This window comes from Ranitomeya variabilis, chromosome 5, assembly GCF_051348905.1.
Source record: "Ranitomeya variabilis isolate aRanVar5 chromosome 5, aRanVar5.hap1, whole genome shotgun sequence".
In the NCBI taxonomy this organism is placed as follows: domain Eukaryota; kingdom Metazoa; phylum Chordata; class Amphibia; order Anura; family Dendrobatidae; genus Ranitomeya; species Ranitomeya variabilis.
Genome location: NC_135236.1, coordinates 573678668 through 573696964, shown reverse-complemented (window position 1 = coordinate 573696964; position 18297 = coordinate 573678668). Strand labels below are relative to the sequence as shown.

The window sequence follows — 18297 nt, the reverse complement described above, 5'->3', positions numbered from 1 at the left end:
TGTGTTTCTATTTATTTGTCAATGCAAATAAACTGGTTGAAGGAGGCCTGAGAATGAGAAAATTAGGTGAAATGATCCAATTGCCTGGCTTTCCATTCTTTGCTTACATCAACCAATCACTACAATTTTACAGAGTGGGAACAAGTTGGAAGAGGAATGGAGAGACTTGAATCTTGCTTTATTTAGGCACATACTCCATGCACAATTACATTTGTAAACTTGGCTTGTGCTACATTGCATCCTGTAAGCAACCCATGCCATGACATAATAAATGAATTATAATGGAGGAATTATGCTTTGGGACAGGAGACCTCCAGGAGTGGTTCCCCTTTTTACATACAAAAAAGGGCTGAGTGGCCCTCCTCAAAGGGTGCATGAATAGGGTTAAGGTACCGTCACATTAAGCGATGCTGCAGCGATAGCGACAACGATGCCGATCGCTGCAGCGTCGCTGTTTGATCGCTGGAGAGCTGTCACACAGACCGCTCTCCAGCGACCAACGATGCCGAGGTTCCCGGGTAACCAGGGTAAACATCGGGTTGCTAAGCGCAGGGCCGCGCTTAGTAACCCGATGTTTACCCTGGTTACCAGCTTAAAAGTAAAAAAAACAAACAGTACATGCTCACCTGCGCGTCCCCCAGCGTCTGCTTCCTGACACTGACTGAGCTCCGGCCCTAACAGCAGAGCGGTGACGTCACCGCTGTGCTTTCACTTTCACTTTAGGGCCGGATCTCAGTCAGAGCAGGAAGCAGACGCTGGGGGACGTGCAGGTGAGCATGTACTGTTTGTTTTTTTTACTTTTACGCTGGTAACCAGGGTAAACATCGGGTTACTAAGCGCGGCCCTGCGCTTAGTAACCCGATGTTTACCCTGGTTACCAGTGTAAAACATCGCTGGTATCGTTGCTTTTGGTGTCAAACACAACGATACACGGCGATCGGACGACCAAATAAAGTTCTGGACTTTATTCAGCGACCAGCGACATCACAGCAGGATCCTGATCGCTGCTGCGTGTCAAACTAAACGATATCGCTAGCGAGGACGCTGCAACGTCACGGATCGCTAGCGATATCGTTTAGTGTGACGGTACCTTTACATTCTAATAATGACAAAAATGAGAATTTCGGACCTTTTTACATAGATTCCACAGCCTTACAAATAAACTTTTATCATCCATTTACCATAAAAATAAGAAAAACTGATGGCTAGTGCCTATGTCTGTTCATAACTTTAAAGGGTTTTCTAAGTCTGACCTCTGCGTACCCCAGCTATTCTAAGCATGAAAGGGTCACAGCTCTGATATAGCACTCCATCCTTTTCTAATTTTAGTCTGCAAAGCAGTACTGAAAATTGTGTAGGGAGCTGCAAATTAAATGAGGATTCTAGAGATTCCAATTTTAAAATAATGAGTTTATCAGATGGGAAAAAAATTCCAATACTACAAGAATTGTCTATATCTTTAGTTACAGTTGCTTACAGTAAAAAAAAAGTTCACATGACAGAAAGAAAGACAGAATTTTAAAATATTCTCATACGTTTTTCAATGACTTATGGGTTTAAATAGCAATATAACACTCAAAGATCTAAATAGATCAAACAATCTGGATACGAATGTGCTCCCTTAAGAAGAGCATCAAGAGAGCTTGCATATTTCTTTTACAGTTTTCAGATTTGCTTTAGAAACAAGCATATGCTGCAAAAAAAGAAAGCAAAATATGGTGAATGAATATATGTAACGTTTACTAAGTGCCTAGAGATGAAATTGTCTTAATAAAATGTTTTTCAAAGAGTTTTGTAATCTGAATAATTTTGCTAGCAGTATGAAGAAATCTTAGACATTGGTACAGAATTGTATCCAGATGGTCATTTTAATTAGATAATGGTAATAACAAGGAAAAAAATCTTTCTTCCTCTAACACAGTAAAAATTATTAATTGAAAACCATTTTGATCTCCATTACCGTAAATCTTGGTGGCTGTCAGGCAATGGGGTGGGAAAGAAAACATTTTTTTTGCTAACATATGAAATAAACTTAACTCCCCAGGATGCAGTATTGTGTCCTTGGGAGAAGGGCTTTAGAGGAAAATGATGTACTATTATAGCAATACTGTTGTGCAAACCAAGGAGTTGGCCTTCAGAAGAAAGAGAGGACAGCTGACACCCTGCTGCAAAGGCCAAGTTGGTTCTAGCTCGGCTTAACCCTTTAGGCTCCCCATGGTCATTAGCAACTGTGGCAACTAGAAGATTCCAATAAGAAAAGTGCTTTGTCTGAAGCCTCATTGTGCACCACAACTTGATCCCAAGATGTTGTTGACAACCCAGGCCCAACAATGGCTTCCCGGTTTATTTCCACTTTTTTTTCATTAAGAAACAAAGGAAATTTGCATTTCACAATTAGAAAATGCTTATGTGAATGAAACTTCTGACCTCAGAGAATGTAGCATGGAACAATACAGCCTAAGCAAAGCAAATTAATAATAAAACTAATATTCATATCTTAAAATACTAGCTACATATGAAGGAAAGATACATTTACCATTTAATCCAAAAACACTATTTGACATACATATCCAGTTGTCACTTTGTGCTTCATGATGACTATATATCCTTCTTGCTGTTGCTTACTTCAGTTTCTTTACCGTAGCTATCAGCTGCAGGAGGCAAATGCATATTTACTGCCAGACTCCTGCTACAATTGCAAAGATTAGTGTTCTCCCCAATTCTAGCAGTTTAAACCCTCATATTTCTCTGTCAATAGTAACAGAGGTACATGATTGACAGAGGGAGAGCACTATCTTTGTCTCCTCTGATCAGTGCTCTTTGTATGTATAGTACAAGTTAACATACGATAGCAGCTTCAAGTCCCCTTATACAGTTAAAAGTGGAAAAAATGTTTTCAAAGATAGGAAAAAATAAGAAAAAATACAAAAGTTAAAATGACCCCCCTTTTCCCCATTAAAAGTAAACAGTTAAAAAAACCTAAGTACACATATTTGGTATCACTGCTTCGTAAAATTAAGAAATATAAAACAAATTATTCCAACCAGTTAACAGCATAACAACAAAATAATGAAACTCCAGAATCTCGTTTTTAGGCAGCAGTAACATTGCAATAAAATTCAAGAGGTGAAGCTGTCCGCTTAGTGTACAAAAATAACTATATATATATATATATATATATATATATATATATATATATATATATATATATATATATATATATATATTACAAATTTGGGTTCATCCACTTTCAGAAAGCAAGAAATCTAAAGCCTGCCTACTACTCCAACTTTGTGAGGTGGCCAGGGTGGTAGTCATGGTGAGAGGCTGCTGTTTCGGCACTCCCTGGCACCCTGGAAAGAAAGCAATGTCCCATCTGTTGTGTGGCATAGGAGTATTGCACAAAACTCACGTTTGCTTTTGCAGATCCTGCTGATCCCATACTCCCGTCTCTGGACGATATCACACACTCCTGCTATAACAGTGCAAATTTACTTTATAACAAACAATCCATGGCAATTTCAGTACAGCTCAAGTTCATATTTCCAGCCTGAGCTTTCTCTCTCAATGCTGGCTTCTCTAGCCTCTGAGATGCTTGTCCTGCCTCAAGTGTCCCCATATTCCTGTGCCCACTTTCTCGTACTGGATCCCAATCCAGCTCCCTTACACTGGGAGATGAAAAGGTTCCTCTGTCCTTATTAGAGCCATAGCCCCTGGATTCTCTATCGGATACCATTGTACCAAGTGGTGGCTGACCTCATTCTACTTTTCCCAAGCATTCTGTGCCTTTCCGCACTGTGTGGCCCTCTGGCTTGTCCTGCCTTCCCCTAAATCACTCTCCAGCACTTTATTAATGTTACAACTATAACACATTACTGTACACTGCTCCCACTGACTGACTGAGAAACAGGAAGTGTCCCACTGACAAACTCACTCAATCTTACCCCTCCCAAATTGGAAATCCCCTACTTTAACTATTATTATACTGGCACCCTAGTTTCCTGACTGTTGTGCCCCACTATACTAAACCCAATCCTATCCTAATTTAGAGCTACCTTCTTATCTTAATCTTTACATCTTTCCCTAATCTTTCAACAATATCAAAACACAAAAATTAAATGTAAAATCCTTATACTATATAATAACCACACTATTAATAAGCATCATTTACATTACCACACAGTAATTGTATGTACATGAACACTAGGGGGAGATACGCATGACAGCTTCTGTCACACTCTTACATCTCTGCAGATCGATCCGTTCATATATATGTGGATAGGAATAGTAAACCACATTATAAAATCAAAACCACAGGTTACCTCACATAAACACAAACCTCGGTGGTACAGAATTCGATAAGTGAAATTTTCCCATTAAGGAGCTTGCCTTTCCCTCTATCTGCATTAAGTGTAAACTCTTCATGCCAGATTAATGGGTTTAGCTTCTTTAGCTGGTCTTAATAAGTACTTGCAAAATACAGTATTAGAGGAAGAAGACGACGCAGGTTGTGCTACTTTGCCATTCTATAGTCAGGCTCAGAAATATAACTTTTATAGTAATCCATTGGGTCTCAATGCAACACTATAAAGCAGTGCATATCTTTCATAGTCTGGTTTTCCAATCTATTTTTCTCGGCAGATAATTCTAAGATCTTGTGCACTTAAAGATCATATTGACAGCATAATGTGAATTATTGTATTCTCAATAACAAGGTCAGGTGCATGTATTACTATGTTACTTATCTAGGATATGGTGGTCACAAATAATACCAGACATAAGTACCATTTGTTTCTCTTTCTGTAAAGCAAAACACTGAGTAGATGCCAAAGAGCAAAATAGATGTCTCTAAATCCAGCATTGTGTGAGTGAATATGCAAACGTTCTCATTCTTTTCTTTCCAGACACCAAGGACATAGGTAGAATATATTTTTATCGAATATCTTTGAATTTGGACACCTTGATTGTACTTCGCTCTATCTGACCTGATGCAAACCTGGATAACATACAGTATTTATGTTGTACAGAGAGCTAGTGGTCACCCCTAAAGATAAATCAGTATTTTGGTTCTTTTCAATAAGAATCTAACAGAACTAAAATGTTGCATGCTGCAGTTTATGTCTGCAAAACACTCTTTTAGAAGCATTGAAGAATATTGTCAATGCTATATAGCAAAGTATCTTCCAGCTGAATAATAAGGAGCAACACGTAACTTCAGCTGGTGCCATACAGCCTTCTGTGTGTGGCTCTTAGGTGTAGATGTTGGAGAGCTTTTCGTTAATCTGCTGATTTTACCAAAATAAAGAGTACAACAATGAAACTTCATTAACTAAGAAAAAGTTAAAAGAGAGGCAACCTAAACAAGGTGAACTTGAGAAATGATCCTCTTAATTCTGGACAGTAATAAAGCTGATACATGATGTACTGTAGATGATTTTGCTTCTTTCACAGGGGTTATTTCCAAATAACATCTATGAATAATTTTTATGAGCTACCTATAAAAAGTAAAATCATCAGTACTGAAGAAGGCATCTTTGTGGTTTTAAAAGCTGACTTGTGACAACACCTATGTATAACATTTATGTTTCTTCGATAAAATGGTCACGAATGGCAAAGTGCAGAGGATGCTAGATGATAAATACAGCTAAGATGAAAAGGAAACATACAGTATTAACTACAAACACTACTATAAGCAAACATTACAAAAATGGGTCTGTAGAGAAAATAATCTATGAAATGGAAAAGAGTTATATTGTAGTGGATTGAGGCTAAAAGTTAACCATCTTTTACTTAGTTTGAGATTCATTTTTGGAAAGTAAATCCTTTTAGATGTTTTAGATTAATTACTATTACAATATCTGAATAAAATTACAAACCAATCTTTACATTTAGCTGCACGTTTGGTAGAAAAATATGCATTTTATTGGTACAGTTGAAGGTTATTATCCATAGTTATCCTCTATCCTATGGGTCGGTCATAAAGGATAACTTGCTGATTGCTAGGGGTTCATCTGCTGAGACACCAGCAATGCTGAGGTTGGGGCTCTAGAACCCTGTGACTGGGACTCTATAGCCCAATCCTGAAAGGAGCAGAGGTGCTCATACTTGGCTTCCATTCATTGTTTACAAAACTGCTGAGCATACACTTAACTACCAAGACTGAATGGTGTTTTCATATGTTGCACTTATACAAGTTGACTGATGTATGCACCCTTAATCTACAACTAAAAAAATCTTTACATTGAAGTAAATGTTTCAATATAGTTAGGGCTCTAAATCCAGCATTGTGTGAGTGAATATGCAAACGTTCTCTTAGTTTCTTAACCCCTTAATGACAGCCAATACGTCTTTTTACTGACCTGAGATATAAGATATATGCTACGTGGGCTGTGCTATATACTATGTGGGCTCTGTTATATACCACGTGGCTGTGCTACATACTACGTGGGCTGTGCTATTTACTACATGGCTGTTCTATATACTATGTGGGCTGTGCTGTATACTATGTGGCTGTTCTATATATTACATGGTGGTGCTATTTGCTATATTGGTTGTGCTCTATACTACATGGCTGTGCTATACACTATATGGGCTGTGTTATATACTATGTGGCTGTGCTATATACTACATGGCTGTGCTACATACTATGTGGCTTTGCTATTTGCTACGTGACTGTGCTATATGCTACATGGCTGTGCTATGTACTATGTGGGCTGTGTTATATACTACGTGGCTGTGCTACATGCTACATGGCTGTGCTATATGCTACGTGGGCTGTGTTATATACTACATGGCTGTGCTATATACTAAGTAGCTATGCTATATGCTACGTGGCTGTGCTATATGCTACATGTTTGTGCTGTATGCTATGTGGGCTATGCTGTACGCTACGTGGGCTGTGGTTATATACTACATGGGCTGTGTTATATACTGCGTGGCTGTGCTATATACTACGCGGGCTGTGCTATATACTACGCAGGCTGTGCTATATACTATGTGAGCTGTGCTATATACTATGGGGCATATATTTTATTCTATGGGGGTATATTATATTCTATGGGGGGCTGTGTTACATACTATGTGGCTTTGTTATATACTATTGGGGTATATTATATTTTATGGGGGAGGTTGTGTTATATATTATGGGGGGTATATTATATTATATTGGGGAGGTTGTGTTATATAATATGGGGGTACATTATACATTATATTCTATGGGGGAGTCTGTTATATACTATGAGGGTACATTATATTCTATGGGGGAGGCTGTGTTATACTATGGGAGGTTACATTATATTCTATGGGGAGGCTGTTTTATACTAGGGGGGCTGTGTTATATTCTATGGGGGCTACATTATATACTATGGGTAGGTGGGCTGTTTTATATTGTATAGGGGTCTGTATTAGATTTTATGAGGGAGGATTGCATCATACTTTGATGGGGCTACGTTATATTCTATGGGGGGCTGTATTATATTTACAGTATATTCTATGAGGGGTGATTGCATCATAATCTATGAGGGGGCTACATTATACTATATGAGGGGGCTGCATTATATTCTATGGAGGGTTACATTATTTTCTATGGGGTGGTTGCATTATGCTCTACGGGGTGACTGCATTATACTATATGTGGGATGCATTATACTGTATGGAGGACTATGGGGAATATATTATACTATATGAAGAACTATGGGGTGCATTATACTATGGGAAGTGAATGGTACCACAAGGATGATGATGGCGGTGCATTATACTATATGAAGCATTATGAGGAGTGTATTATACTATGTGGAGGACTGAGCAGTGTATTTTACTATATGGAGGACTATGGGGCATATTATATTATATGGAGGACAATGAGATGTGCATTTTACACTATAGAGGACTATGGGCAGTGCATTATACTATGGGAAGTGAATTGTACTACATGAATGACTATGGCGGTGCATTATACTATGTGGAGCACTATGAGGAGTGGATTATACTATGTGGAGGACTGAGCAGTGTATTTTAATATATGGAGTACTATGTGGAGGACTATGGGAAATGTATAATACTATATGGAGGACTGAGGAGTGTATTATACTATATGGAGGACTATGGGGCATATTATATTATATGGAGGACTATGGGGTGTGCATTTTACAATATTGAGGACTGTGGTGCACATTATAATATATGGAGGACTATGGGGTGTATTATACTAAACAAGTAAAATGCTGCATATTCATCGAGTGATTGGATTGTTTATGCCGAAACAGAAATCATTGTTCTCAGCAGCACATCATTGTAAACTGTAGATATGCTGCTGATAACATGATCCTGTATGGTGATCTGTTAGTGATCTATTAGTGATCATTCTGTCCCCATCATTCTTTCTCATATGGTGGAAAGAGGCCGGGAAACAAGCATTGAATGACTTCAATATTGTCGATCACACTCATTTAGTGGCCTGAACGCAGCGCATGTAAATACAACCGAAATGCTTCTGTGTGATGTTCAATAGGTTAGCATTTGATGCCCCATTTTAAACTTTGCCTAAAACCAGCCCTGCCTGCAGAGCGGCTAATATTGAGGCCAATCTGGCCAGTTTATCCAACCCCGAGGCTCCTGGGGGCCCCTGGCCAGATTGCCCTCATGTGTGGTGGGCAGGGAGGAATCCCTGCAGCTCAGCAGCCTGCAGGAGAAAATGGCAGTGGAGTGGAGCTGTAGAGAATGGGTCCATCCTGCTTACTGCCCGCGCTTCCTGTCTCACACAGCAGCAGCTGAATGATATCATCATTCAGCGCAGCGGCTGTGTGAGACAGGTAGCTGCCGGCGATGGTGCAGCTTCAGGATACCGTGCGCAGATGTGAGGTGAGGCGAGTGTGTGCGTATGTAGAGAGGAGAATGATGCTGTGTGTGTTTGTAGGTGGAGGAGAGGGCAATGATTAGGGTGATGGGCGGAAGGCAATGATTGGGTTGACAGAGAGGGCAATGATAGGAGTGATAAATGATGTGATGGAGGTGGTGATTTGGCAATAATGGGGTGGTGGGGATAAAGCAATAATGGAGGTGGTGAAGGGGCAATCATGGTCAATCATGGGGGTGGGGGTGAGGGCAATCATGGCATGCGGGGGGAGGAGGACAATGAGGGGTGTGGGGGAGTGGGATGGGAGGAAATGAGATTTATAATGGATTTAAGGACTGGGAGGTGGAGGAAGACATTATTATTGATTATTATGTCTAACACAGTCCCTTAGTATATATTGAACTCACTTATGTATAGCACAGTCCCTTAGTATGTATGTGTGTACATATAGAGTACAGACCAAAAGATTGGACACACCTTCTCATTTTTCTGTATTTTCATGACTATGATAATTGTAAATTCACACTGAAGGCATCAAAACTATGAATTGACACAAGTGGAATTATATACAAAAAAGTGTGAAACAACTGAAAATATGTCATATTCTAGGTTCTTCAAAGTAGCCACCTTTTGGTTTGATGACTGCTTTGCACACTCTTGGCATTATCTTGATGAGCTTCAAGAGGTAGTCACCAGAAATGGTCTTCCAATAATCTTGAATGAGTTCCAAGAGATGCTTAGCACTTGTTGGCCCTTTTGCCTTCACTCTGCAGTCCTGCACACGCCAAACCATCTCGATTGGGTTCAGGTCTGGTGACTGTGGAGGCCAGGTCATCTGGTGTAGCACCCCATCACTCTCCTTCTTGGTCACATAGCTCTTACACAGCTTGGAGGTGTGTTTGGGGGCATTGTCCTGTTGAAAAATAAATGATGGTCCAACTAATCCAGATGGAATAGCATGCTGCTGCAAGATGCTGTGGTAGCCATGCTGGTTAAGAATGCCTTCAATTTTGCATAAATCCCCAACAGTGTCTCCAGCAAATCAACCCCACACCATCACACCTCCTCCTCCATGCTTCACGGTGGGACCCCGGCATGTAGAGTCCATCTGTTCACCTTTTCTGCGCCGCACAAAGACATGGTGGTTGGAACCAAAGATCTCAAATTTGGACTTATCAGACCAAAGCACAGATTTCCACTGGTCTAATGTCCATTCCTTGCGTTCTTTGGCCCAAACAAGTCTCTACTGCTTGTTGCCTGTCCTTGGCAGTGGCTTCCTAGCAGCTATTTTACCATGAAGGCCTGCTGCACAAAGTCTCCTCTTAACAATTGTTGTAGAGATGTGTCTGCTGCTAGAACTCTGTGTGGCATTGACCTGGTCTCTAATCTGAGCTGCTGTTAACCTGTGATTTCTGAGGCTGGTGACTCGGATAAACGTATCCTCAGAAGCAGAGGTGACTCTTGGTCTTCCGTTCCTGGGGCGGCCCTCATGTGAGCCAGTTTCTTTGTAGTGCTTGATGGTTTTTGCAACTGCACTTAGGGACACTTTCAAAGTTTTCCCAATTTTTCAGACTGACTGACCTTCATTTCTTAAAGTAATGATGGCCACTCGTTTTTCTTTACTTAGCTGCTTTTTTCTTGCCATAATCCAAATTCTAACAGTCTATTCAGTAGGACTATCAGCTGTGTATCCACCAGACTTCTGCTCAACACAACTGATGGTTCCAACCCCATTTATAAGGCAAGAAAGCCAACTTATTAAACCTGACAGGGCACACCTGTGAAGTGAAAACCATTTCCGGTGACTACCTCTTGAAGCTCATCAAGAGAATGCAAAGAGAGTGCAAAGCAGTCATCAAAGCAAAAGGTGGCTACTTTGAAGAACCTAGAATATAAGACATAATTTCAGTTGTTTCACACTTTTTTGTTAAGTATATAACTCCACTTGTGTTAGTTCATAGTTTTGATGCCTTCAGTGTGAATTTACAATTTTCATAGTCATGAAAATACAGAAAAATCTTTAAGTGAGAAGGTGTGTCCAAACTTTTGGTCTGTACTGTATTTTATAAATATATATATATATATATATATATATATATATATATATATATATATATATATATATATATACCGTATTTTTCGGACTATAAGACGCACTTTTTTTCCTCCAAATTTGGGAGGAAAGTGTAGGTGCGTCTTATAGTACGGATATAGCATGTGGGGAGGGGGGCAGCAGTGAGTGGGATTGCACTGTTATCCCACTTCAGGATGTCCCCGCTGCTGGAATCAGCTGCTGGGGAAACCACATGGCCCCGCTGATTAAGTGCAGTAAATATTCATTAGCGGCTCCCCGCCCACCGATCAGCTGAGAGGTGAGCCGGGAGCAGCAAATGAATACTGCACTTAAGCAGCGACACATAGTTTCCCCAGCACTGATTCCAGGGAGAATCTGTGTGTCTGGGGGAAGAGGAGGCAGCAGCAGGGGCCAGGAGATCGCTGCATACCTGCCTGTGCTGGACGCTGAGCTGTCTGTGGTGCACAGGGAGGACCTGTGTGATGTCAGAAGTGGGCGGGCTGGAGCATCACATGGCAGCTCAGAGCCCTCCCTCTTCTGACATCATCATAGGTCCTTAAGACTCCCACCTAGAATCTGCAGCTTCCTCTTATGTCCTGTGCTGTGGAAAGGCAACAACAACAGGGAGGGCTCTGAGTGTGTGCAGCCATGGAATGCTCCAGCTTTTACCTCACCACAGTGTGGCTGGCTGCCACAATTAAGAGGTCAGTCTTTACAAAACACAATAAAGCACTCTGCCACTCCTTTGGTGAACTATAACTCCCAGCATGTCATAGGATCTGCAGGACATGCTGGGAGTTATAGTTCTCCCATGGGATTTTAAAGCAGCACTCCAGTGTTATTTTGCAGTGCTGGAGTGGTGCTTTCACTATAAGCCCTGTGCCCCCATTCTTAGGGCTCATTTCCACATGCGAGGCACACGTCCGTATCTCGCATGTAGAAACCAAGCTGTGGAGCCGGCACTCCAGAGCGGAGCATGCGGCCGCATAGGAACACATGGAGCTGCACAGCTCCGTACCAAAGTGCCGGCGCCAGAGCTTGGTTTCCACATGTGAGATACGGACGTGTGCCTCGCATGTGGAAATGAGCCCTTATACTCACCCTCCAGTGTCTTCATATCGTACTTCACAGACACCACACTGGTCCCGCAGCTTCCAACATAATAACATACTATTATATATAATAACACCACATATAATAGTATGTTATTTATGTTATTAAATATTTTACCACATTTTTTTTGCTTCAAATATTTTTTTTCCTATTTTCCACCTCTAAAACCTGGGTGCGCCTTATAGTCCGGTGCGTCCTATAGTCCGAAAAATACGGTATATAGTTTTGTCGTCGGCACAGGGGCCCCAAGCTGTCTGTGTCCGCCCCGTGCAGTACTATATACAATGAATAGGGCGGAAATCACACATTCAAACATCTATATCACTCATGACTGGGCCGCAGAGCCCCATTCTTGGGGTTCTAGAGCCCCGATCTCAGGATTGCTGAGGGTCCCAGTGGTTGTAGTTCCAGAATTATCTTCCTGCAAAGGGATAGCTTGTTTTTTTTTTCTTTAAGGGAGATAACACATTAACATCTATTGGCAAGTTGACATATGTTTTTGTTGCATATGCCCTCAGTGCTTTGAAAATCTATATCAAGATTCATTACTAATGGACAAATAATAAACCAGGAATAACTATTGCAAATGCAAATCTAAAGCTGGCTGAATCCATGGTCAGCTTCAGGGTCTTTGTACTCATTTGATGTTGCAGAATTCAGACCAGCAGCACCATGCCACTCAACTGTACTGTCAATTTTAGAAATAAACTGCAATGCACTCCTGAAAAAAGAAATACTTTTACAACTCCTTTAAGGGGCTCAAATTAACATATCCCTAAAAGAGATCTGTGATGATACCATTGACAAATATAGATATTTAATTTGTGTTGCAATGTCAATGTCTTATATACAGTATATGCTGTGTATGTATTGCAGATACTTTGGTGTACTGTACCCAACATGCTCTAAGTGCTATATCCTGTCACTGTATCACGGCAGCAGCAATGTTATTTTCCTGATTATAGGCTTGAAGAAAGAAGTGCCAGAATTAATGCAGGTCTTGGAGGATCTTAACGTTAACAATGTTGTGACACTCTTTGGAGGGGACAGAAGGGAGTCTATATGAAGAAAGTGTCTGATACTATAGGAAATAGTGCAGTTAGAATGTGTGAGATGTCTGTGGAACCTGTCATTGGTCTGTGAGAACAATAGGGCTTAAGTATAGAATTGATATGGACAATGTCTAAGCAAGTATTGGTGTTTGAGAGCTGTGCAGTAAATGTCTTGAAGTCAGTACCAGCATTAACCCCTTTCTGCCAGCTGACGGAATAGTACGTCAGCTGGCAGATCCCCTGCTTTAAGGTGGGCTCCGGCGGTGAGCCCACCTTAAAGCCGCGACATGTCAGCTGTTTTGTACAGCTGACATGTGCGCGCAATGAGCGCAAGTGGAATCGCAATCCGCCCGCGCCCATTAACTAGTTAAATGCCGCCGTCAAGCGCTGACAGCGGCATTTAACTAGCGCTCCTGGCCGCGCGGCCGGAGGTACTCGCACCGCTGACCCCCGCCACATGATCGGGGGTCAGCGTTGCATTGCCATAACAAACAGAGGTCTCCTTGAGACCTCTATGGTTGTTGATGGCCGATTCCTTTGAGCGCCACCCTGTGGTCGGCGCTCAAAGTACACCTGCCTTTCTGCTACATAGAGGTGATCTGTATTTCACCTCTATGTAGCAGAGCCGATCGAGTTGTGCATGCTTCTAGCCTCCCATGGAGGCTATTGAAGCATGCCAAAATTAAGAAAAAAAAGTGTTTAAAAATATTTAAAAAATAAAAAATATATAAAAGTTCAAATCACCCCCCTTTCGCCCCAATCAAAAAAAAACAATTAAAAAAAAATTAAACATACACATATTTGGAATCGCCGGGTTTAGAATCGCCCGATCTATCAATAAAAACAAAGGATTAACCTGACCGCTAAATGGCGTAGCGAGAAAAAAAATCAAAACGCTAAAATTACGTTTTTTTGGTCGCTGCGACATTGCATTAAAATGCAATAATGGGCGATCAAAAGAATGTATCTACACCAAAATGGTATCATTAAAAACGCCAGCTTGGCACACAAAAAATAAGCCCTCACCCGACCCCAGATCATGAAAAATGGAGACGCTACGGGTCTCGCACATTTTTTTTTTTTTTTTAGCAAACTTTGGAATTTTTTTTCACCACTTAGATAAAAAATAACCTAGACATGTTAGGTGTCTATGAACTCGTAATAACCTGGAGAATCATAATGGCAGGCTAGTTTTAGCATTTGGTGAACCTAGCAAAAAAGCCAAAAAAAAAAAACCAGTGTGAGATTGCACTTTTTTTGCAATTTCATCACACTTGAAATTTTTTTCCTGTTTTCTGTTACACGGCATGGTAAAACCAATGGTACCGTTCAAAAGTACATCTCGTCCCGCAAAAAATAAGCCCTCACATGGCCATATTGACGGAAAAATAAAAAAAGTTATGGCTCTGGGAAGGAGGGGAGCGAAAAGCGAAAACGAAAAAAGCTCCGGGGGTGAAGGGGTTAAGGACAGTCAAACTAGGCATTTGCCTAGGGTACCCACTTCCCCAGTCAGTGGCATGCAGCACACCATTCAGCCACTATGGGGCCCAGCATCATCCTCTCCCCCCGCATTGTACCATATCAGCACCTTATCAGGGCAGCACAGTGGTTAGCATTGCAGCACTGGAGTCCTGGGTTTCAATTCTCATCAAGGACAACATCTGCAAGGAGATTGTATGTTCTCCCTGTGTTTGCGTGGAATTCCTCCCACATTCCAAAGACATATTGATAGGGAATTTACGTTGTGAGCCCCATTGGGACAGCGATGATAATGTGTGCAAAACTGTAAACCGCTGCAGAATATGTTAGTGCTATATAAAAATAAAGATTATTATTTACTTTATCATAGGTGCCCATATAGTTGAAAGCAATGATAGAGGAAAGAGTGTCAGATGACGCTCCTTCTTCCATCATTCCCCCTCTGCATCTGACATCTGACACAGTAGGCATGATGACGTCATTACATCATGCCCCATGCCGTGTCGGCAGTGGAGTTGCTGGGACCGTAGCCTCAGGAGAACGAGAAGAGGTGAGTATTGTATTTTTTTTTTAAATCAGTGAAACATGGTGGCGCTAATACTGTAATACTATGGGGGCTGCATTATACTGTATGAGAGATGCATTATACTCTATGGTGGATGCATTATTCTCTATGGGTAAGCATTATACCATATGGGGCAACATTATACTCTATGGGGGCTGCATTATACTCTATGGGGCTGCATTTTACTCTTTGGGGATGCATTATACCCTATGGGGCTGCATTATACTCTATAGGTGCTACATTGTATTCTATGTTGAGCTGCAATATACTATATGGGGGGCTGTATTAGACTCTTTGGGGATGTATTATACTCTATGGCTCCATGGGAGCTACATTATACTCTATGGAGCAGCATTTTACTCTATGTGGTGCTGCATTATACTCTATGGGGCTGTATTGTACACTTTGAGGGCTGAGTTATACTCTATGTGGGGCTGCATTATACTCTATGGGGCTGCATTACACTATATGGGGTTGAATAATACTCTACGAGAGGCTGCATTATACTCTATGGGGGCAGCATTATATTCTATGGGATGGCATTATACTATATGAGGCTGCATTATACTCTATGAGACTGAATTATACTATATTGAGCTGCATCATACTCTATAGGGCTGCTTTATACTCTATTAGGAGCTTCATTATACTCTATGGGGCTGCATTACACTATATAGGGTCTACATTAAATTATGTGGAGGCTGCAGAATTTAATATTTGGTACAGAAACATTTGATTGCAATTACAGAGGTGAGACATTTCCTGTATTTCTTGACCAAGTTTTCACACACTGTAGCAGGGATTTTGGCTCACTCCTCCATACAGATCTGCAGATATTTCAGGTTTCGAGACTGTCACTTGGCAACATTGAGTTTCAGTTCCCTCCAAAGATTTTCTATTGGGCTTGGGTCTGAAACTTGCTAGTGCACTCCAGGACCATGAAATGCTTTTTACGGAGCCACTCCTTAGTTACCCTGGTTGTGTGTTTTGGGTCATTGTCATGCTGGAAGACCCAGCCACGACCCATTTTCAGTGCGCATACTGAGGGAAGGAGGTTGGCCAAAATCTCACTATACGTGACCCATCTATCCTGCTTTTAATACTGTGAAGTCATCCTGTCCTATTTTCAGTTAAACACCCCCAAAGTATGATGCTTCCCCTACCATGCTTCATGGTTTAAACAGTGCTCATGGGGTTGTACTCATCCTTTTACCTCCAAACACGGTGAGTACAGTTGGTACCAAAAAGTTCTATTTTGGTCTCATCTGACATCATGACTTTCTCCCATGCCATTCCTGGATCATCCAGATGTTCATTTTTGCACTTCAATAATTCCTGGACATGTGCTGATGAGAGAAGGGGGATCTTCTGTGCCCTAGCAGATTTTAATCCATGATAGCGTAGTGTGTTACAAATGGTAGTCAAAGTAACAAAATGAAGAAAGTCAGTTCTCATATTTATTTTCAAGATAATTCAGTCCTTTTTAATGTTCATTTAATATTGGACAGTTGACAAAAAGTACAACAGTGCTAGCAGCATGGCGGCAGGTGCAGTGATTTAAAAAAAAAGAGACATGATGGACCAAAATCACTGCACCTACAACCACGCTGCTAGCACTATGGGGTTCATTATACTATATGAAGGACTATGGGGTGCATTATACTATGCTTAGTGTATTTTACTATAGGGAGGACTATCGTGGTACATTATACAATGTGCAGAGGACTATGTTATGCATTATACTACTGTATATTGAGGACTATGGGGAGTATATTATACTATACAGAGTACTATGGGGAGTGTATTATACTATCTGGAGGACTATGGGGATGGTACTAAACTATATGGAGGACTATGGGGCACATTATACTATATGGAAAACTGCTCTTCTGATCTCACTGCAGAGCTGTGTGTTATTATACTTGACACATCTGCAGGTTCCGCTCAGCTCCAGCTTCAATCTGAGAGGCTGAGAGGGTTACAATAGCAGAGCTCAGATAAAGGAAAAACATGTGTTTGCACGGAAGACAAATTTAATCTCTCTAGGTCTGTGTTGGTTATTTGTCTCACTGGTAAATTCCCATTTATGTAGAATAAGCTCTGGAGGTAGAGTTATCTTCCAGGTAGTGTACTTTTCAGAGCCTCAAATAGGTCATTTATATGAAGTGATAAAAGATGATTTATCAACAACAAGACATCTGATATAAGGCATACAGGAATGGCTTTTTCCAACAGTCAATAATACTGTGTGCCCATTTTATTATTATTATTATTATTATTATTATACATTTTTATAGCGCCATTTATTCCATGGTGCTTTACATGTGAATACGGGGCAAAAATAGACAAATACATTAAACATGAGCAAAAAACAAGTCGCACAGGTATATAAGGTACATATTAATAGTTTAGATAAGTCAAATGTGGTGACAGATTCCCTTTAAAGGTAATGGCAGTAGAGTTAGCTAGTTGATAAGGAGTTACAGTCATACAAATCCAAAATCCCCTTGTGCAAAGAATATTCTAGGGTCAACAGACCATTACTTTTACTGTACCACTCTTTGTATTTCTGCTATGACACATTGCCTCAGACATACTATAAGTGGAGGTACTATTTAAGAATTAGAAGTAAAAAAAAAAGTTAGCAATGAGATTCTCTGAAGAATAAAGAAACCACCATGCCATTTTATGCAAAACGGATTTTTTACATCTTGTTCACTGCACTGTAAAATTTAAACAGTGGCTTAAACTCAATAGCCAGGATTTTTCTTGCATTCTACCATGGTCTCTAATTATAGCAATATACATTTACCTTCACTAGAAATGCACACAATTATATACAACAATTTCTCATTCTATTAACATTATCCATGCTTCTTATCCTGCCCATCAATTACTATGTACTCCCTTGTCTAATATTATCCATATGCATATTAAGCATATGGCTTGGTTTTAACTGTGAAGCTGGTCTAGTTCTTAGCCAGCTGTGATAAGCTCTCATTCCATATTTCTCCTTGCGTATAACACTTTTTCTTATCCTAAAAATAATCTGGCAGAAGAATGTTGTTTTTCTGTGCAGGACCATTTCCCCTACAGCATTATCAGTGAGATTTCCATTGACTATTCTCTAATCAAACGTCCAATTTAATTAATTAATATT

At 40.6% G+C, this 18297-nt stretch overlaps 1 protein-coding gene across 2 annotated transcripts in view; it reads right to left on the bottom strand.

Moving 5' to 3' along the window:
- Positions 1 to 18297, bottom strand: part of LOC143773852 (teneurin-2-like) — a 2235081-nt gene that overhangs the window by 507332 nt on the left and 1709452 nt on the right. The gene's annotated exons all lie outside the window — the stretch shown is intronic.